General features: G+C 47.5%; 1 pseudogene; it reads right to left on the bottom strand.

The window, feature by feature from the left end:
• Nucleotides 1-2,474: 2,474 nt before the first annotated feature.
• Nucleotides 2,475-2,987, bottom strand: LOC108529313 (60S ribosomal protein L12 pseudogene; annotated as a pseudogene).
• Between the last annotated feature and the right edge of the window lie 3,018 nt (nucleotides 2,988-6,005).

Here is a 6,005-nt window from a genome sequence, read left to right as displayed (position 1 = left end):
TGCCGACAGATGCTGTGAAGTGCTGTGTTGTTTTCTGGAGTCTTAGCAAAGAGAAATATAGGCTGACAGCACTCTTGGGCTACCCCATGGCTCTTGGCCATTTGTTGTCTCAGGTAAGCCTAGTTGAAGAGAAGCTCAACAGAGCCAAGGCGGGCAGAGAGGACCAAGAGGCTATAGACTGGTGGGTTGAGGTGAAGATAGTGGGTACACCATTGGGAAACTACATACTGGTTTCGGAAGGAAGAAACCATTCAGAAGGAAAAGGGCCAGAGGAACGTATGAACATCCAGGTCAGGAGACGAAAGTTAGATCAACATCTGGCAAATTAGCAGAGAGTAGACATAGACAGAGAGCAGAGCAATGCCTGGGTGGAATTTGTAGAGTCTCCTACTGCATGTTCCTTCACTTAACAAAGATTTTGTTTAGTATGTACTATGTGCCAGAAACTGTTCTAGGTACCAGGAATATAGTAGTGAACAAAACAGACAAAGATCCCTGCCTCTCATTCTCCTTGAAGTCATAACTTGTTTTTTCCACTTACATTCTAATGAGGAAAACAAATTATAAACAAGATTTACACATAAATTATAAGTAAATTATGCAGTATGTTAGTGGTAAATAGTAAGCAAAAACAGAAAGCAGCAAAAGGAGATAAAGGATTGTAAAGATGCTGTGCTTACAACACAGTAGCCATTAGCCTTGTGTGGCTGATGATATTTAAATTAAAGTTAAAAATTCTGTTTCCATGTGATACAAGCCACATTTCCAGTGCCCAGAAGCCTCATAGTGGCCATCCTATTGGACGGTGAAGATAAAGTTTCATCAAGCAGAAAATTCTGTTGGTCAGTGCTTTTATAAAGGGTGCAATATTTAGGTGGGGTGGGTAGTGAATGTCCTACTGCGAAGATAACTTTTAAATAAAGACCCAATGGAGTTGATGGGGTTGATGGGCTGATGGGCTGACTCATGAGCCTGTCTGGAGGAAGAGTATTCCAGACAGAGGGAACGGCAAATGCAGAGGTTCAGGAGATGGGAGTGAAGTCCATGTGGCTGGAGCATAGTGGATGGGGTAGAGTAGTAAAAGAGGAGGTCAGAAAAGTGAATGGAGGGAACAGATCCTGAGGCCCTTGTGGGCCTTTGTAAGGACTTTGTATTTTACCCTAAGTGAGATGGGAACCATTAGAGGTTTTGTGCAGAGGAGTTTCATGATCTGATTTAGATTTTAATAGAACCCCTCTGGCTGCTATGATGAGGATAGATTGAAAGTGGGCCAAGGCAGAGGTAGGGGATAAGTGAGGGGATATTGCAATAACCCTGGAAAGAGGTGACGGTGTCTAGGCTGGTAGCAGTGGTGGTGGTGGTGAAAAGTAATCAGATTTAGGTTATTCTTTTGAAGGCTCAGGCAACATGATGCCTGACTGGGGTGTAGGGTTTAAAAGAGAGAACAGACGAAGGTTTTCCGGTCTGAGCAATAGGAAGGATGGAGTTTTCACTCACTAAGATGGGGAAGACTGGGGGTGGAACCAGTTTGAATATAATAAGATCAGGAGTTCCTTTTTCGACATGTTAAATGTGATATGCCTGCTCAGCATCCCATGGATGTTCAGCAAGTGGTGGTTGCTGTACTTAGAAATTTGGGACTAGTCGGCCTTGTGGTATTTTAAATCATGAGGCTGGTGATATCCTTAAAGGAGTGGTTCAAATAGAAAATCGAAGAGGTGGTTGGGCTCACGCCTGTAATCCCAGCACTCCGGGAGGCCGAGGCAGGTGGATTGCTTGAGTCCAGGAGGTTGAGACCAACCTGGGCAATATGGTGAAACCCTGTCTCTATTAAAATAAAATAAAATAAGAAAATAGCCAGACATGGTAGTGTGTGCCTGTAATCCCAGCTACTCAGGAGGTTGAGGTGGGAGAATCACCTGAGCCCAGGAGCTCAAGGCTGCAGTGAGCTGAGATTGCACCACTGTACTTCAGCCTCAGCAACCAGAGTGAGACCCTGTCCAAAAAGGGAAGGAGAGGAGAGGGGAGAGGAGGGGGTCCAAGACCAGATGCCTGAGGACACTAAAGACAGGAGGTTGGTAAAGGAGGCAGTAGAAGGAGCAGCCAGTGTTGGAAAAGCCAAGAGAAAGGGGTGCATGAAGCCTAGTGAGGCAGGGTTCGCAAAGAAGGAAGGGAGCAAGGTGTCACATGCAGAGATGAGCACTCAGAACTGACAGCTGGATTGAACCCCGTGGTGGGTAATTGATGACCTTGTGAGGAGTAGATATGTTGAGAGATGGGGGTGAAAGTTGTTCACAATGGGTTCAAGGGAGAATTGAAGCAAGAACAAATGATCCTTTCAAGATATAAAGGTGAGTAGAGAGCTGGTGTAGTAGCCAAGAGAAGAACAGGAAGACCAAGAGAAAGTTGTTGTTGCTGTTTTTGTTTTTTTGTTTTTCAAATAATCCTTATTGAAATATTTTCCATTGTGTGTCTTAACTAGCTGGGCATTCCACAGCACCACCATTGATGTCACCTATAACGTCATGAGGGTGGCGGCCATCAACATTGCAGCCCACAGACTGGGGAGTCCCCAGTACCTCTTTAATGATTCCAGAGAGTTCTCTGGCTAAAGATTAGTGCCACATGTGTCGAGCAATGTTGACGATCTCATCAAAAGTGATATTTCCACTGTGTTTAATGTTTTTCTGTTTCTTTCTGTCTCTTGGTGGTTCCTTGAGGGCTTTGATGATCAGGGCAGAGACAGAAGGCACCACCTCAATCTGGGCCTGTCTGTTCTGAATGGTCAGTTTCACTGTAATCCTCAGATCCTTTCAGTCACTGGTTGCTTTAGCAATGTCATCACCAACCTTTTTTGGAAACAGACCCAGGGGGCCGATCTTGGGGGCCAACACAGACATGGCACCCACTTCACCCCCAGTGCACCTCAGGTATATAACTTTGATCTCATTGGGGTAAAACTTTGGCAGCATGGCAGAGGTGGCTAGATTCAGGATGACTGAAGAAAGTTGCACCTTGGCCTCCTCCCAGCTGAAAGCCGAAAGTCTTGTTCCTGTTTTTTGAAGAGATGCTTGGATTAACAACTTGTTTGTAAGACCTAGTAAAGAGAAAGTTTGAGGACACACGAGCAGAGGGGAAGAAAGACTGGAGGGAAGAGGGATGTGGGGAGGAACTGGCATGTGCCAGGAACCTGGAGACAGGACGGGAGGCAGAGCCCAGGGCCTGGGTGCAGGCAGAGGAGCAGGTGTGGGGATGAGAACTCAAGGAAGTCCTCTCCCATGGTTTTTAGATCATTAATGATACAGGAAACACAGTCATCAGTGCAGAGTGAGTGTGGGAAAGTTTTTAGGAGAGAAGAGAGGTCTTTTAGGGAAGTGGGAATGTCAATGGACAAGAGAAATGCAGTCCAATGGCAGCCCAGCCCAAAGACCAACTTGGTGCCGAGACTTTGAAGGGAGACTAGTCAGTGAGGGGTGATCTTCTCCTGGCCAGACCCTCTCCCAAGGCTGGGCGAGATGGAAGATCCTGACACATTCCAGAGAATCCCTGATGTGGCAGGCTAGCTCCCAAGAAGCTCTTTCCACCAGCGATGGGGCAGTGGGGTTGGCTTGAGCAGACTGTGGTTCCAGCACTTTAATGCAGTTTCTGTCACTGGAGGATTTGTCCAGTGCTGGGATATGGAGTGACAGCAAAACCCTGATGTCTCAGGCATGGCTGAAGTGCTGAAGCACACAGGGTGCACCTGGGGAGAGGCCACAGGGTTGGTGACCTCTGCGGGTGTGAATGACCCCAGGCACTTGTTTCAGTGTTGGGGTGGGTGGCTGGATAATGCTCCTGTGTCAGGGGTTGACGTGTCCAGCGTTGATGTCCTTCCTCAGTGCCATATGCCAACCTTCAGGTTCCAGAGGGCCTTTTGAGTGACCTGCCATGGTTTCTCCATGACTAGCTTCTGGGGTGATGGGGTGGCACCTCACCCTGTCTAAGTTGAAACTCATCACACTGGGTTGTATTTCATGGTCTATTGTCTGTTATCCCTGGGCTGTAAGTGTAAGAACCCTCTCCAACTTTCTTACCACTTTATCCCCAATGCCTGGCAAAATACCTGAATACATGAATACATACAAGAGGGCAGGTAGGAAGGAAAGATGGGAGGAAGGAAGAGGAAAGGAAGGAAAAAAAAAGGGAAAGAAAAGAAAGAAAGAAAGAGAGGAGGGGAGGAAGGAAGGGAGGAGGGGAGGAAGGAAGGAAGGAGCAGACATGGAATCCCTGCCACTATAGTAGGGCTATTCCCTACTATATTGCAATCATGGATCTGAATCAGTGGTAGCCTCCATAGAGGATGTAGCGATGAGGTAGGATAGAAGGTAGTGAGTGCCATAAAGAGGGCTTTCTGCAGGGCTCTCTAAAACCAGGAAGACACATGTGAGATTGTAGGGCATAACCAGGAAGACTGGGATGCCAGTGCCTGGCCAGATGGGGGTCTGATCCGCTCTCCTAAATGACCTCTCTTCTCTCCTGAAAACTTTCCCACACTCACTCTGCACTGATGGCTGTGTTTCCTGTGGCACTAAAGATCTAAATCAGAACCCCATTTCTGATCCCCATTTCTGATGGGCATCAGAAAGGTGAAAATAAGGAGTGATGGTCAGGATGGGCAGGAGGAAGCAGGAAAGGAGTCCTGGTGAGTAGCTGAGACAGGCCCTGGCCCCCAGCTCTGTGGGGAAGGTGCGGGGTGGGTGTGTTGACAGGTTGGAGAGGAGGCCTCCTGCAGCTGGGAAACCACAGAAGGCTGTATTAGTCCATTTTCACACTGCTAATAAAGACATACCTGAGACCGGGAAGAAAAAGAGGTTTAATTGGACTTATAGTTCCACATGACTGGGGAGGCCTCAGAATCACGGGAGGTGAAAGGCACGTCTTACATGGTGGCAGCAAGAGAAAAATGAGGAAGAAGCAAAAGCAGAAATCCCTAATAAACCCATGAGATCTTGTGAGACTTATTCACTACCATGAGAATAGCATGGGAAAGACTGGCCCCCCATGATTCAGTTACCTCCCCCTGGGTCCCTACCACAACAGGTGGAAATTCTGGGAGATACAATTCGAGATTCGGATGGGGACACAGCCAAATCATATCAGGGCACAGCAGCTTTGGTGATCCACCGCTCCTTTCTGCTCCTCCCAGGTAAAGGGGAGTCTCTCTTCAGACTTGCTTCATCCCTTCCCTTTCTTATCCCTCTCTGACTTTTGCACCTTACACCCCAACCTCTGGATTTTGTCTGCAGTTATCCTTTCTCTTTTCAACTGGCCTCTGTACCCACTGTTCTCCCAACCTGGAGAGCTGTTTCCACCCCTGATCCTCACTTGCTGGTTCAGTTCCTTCTTGGTCCTCAGATTTTGCCCTGGGGCGACTTCCTGCCATTTCTGTATTCTTCCATTGCATTCTGGGCTACTTCCTTTATGGCACATATGTGAACAGAAATGCCTTGCTTATTTCTCTATTTCTAGACTTAAGAAAAGGGAAAGAGATGGACATTTCCCCAGCGGTCCCTCAGTGACAAATGAATGAAGACAACTTTGTCGAAAGAAAACAAAATCCCTGAGTATCCCCTAACTTGGTGCTTGTATTTTTATCCAGCACTGGTGTACTCTCTAAAAGCAAATTCGCTGGGCGCGGTGGCTCAAGCCTGTAATCCCAGCACTTTGGGAGGCCGAGACGGGCGGATCACGAGGTCAGGAGATCGAGACCATCCTGGCTAACACGGTGAAACCCCGTCTCTACTAAAAGTACAAAAGCTAGCCGGGCGAGGTGGCGGGCGTCTGTAGTCCCAGCTACTCGGGAGGCTGAGGCCGGAAAATGGCGTAAACCCGGGAGGTGGAGTTTGCAGTGAGCTGAGATCCGGCCACTGCACTCCAGCCTGGGCGACAGAGCAAGACTCCGTCTCAAAAAAAATAAATAAATAAAAATAAAAATAAAAAAATAAAAAAAAAAATGCAAATTCATG

Source organism: Rhinopithecus bieti, unplaced genomic scaffold (assembly GCF_001698545.2).
Source record: "Rhinopithecus bieti isolate Rb0 unplaced genomic scaffold, ASM169854v2 scaffold_5882, whole genome shotgun sequence".
In the NCBI taxonomy this organism is placed as follows: domain Eukaryota; kingdom Metazoa; phylum Chordata; class Mammalia; order Primates; family Cercopithecidae; genus Rhinopithecus; species Rhinopithecus bieti.
This window is presented reverse-complemented; position numbering and strand designations above follow the sequence as displayed.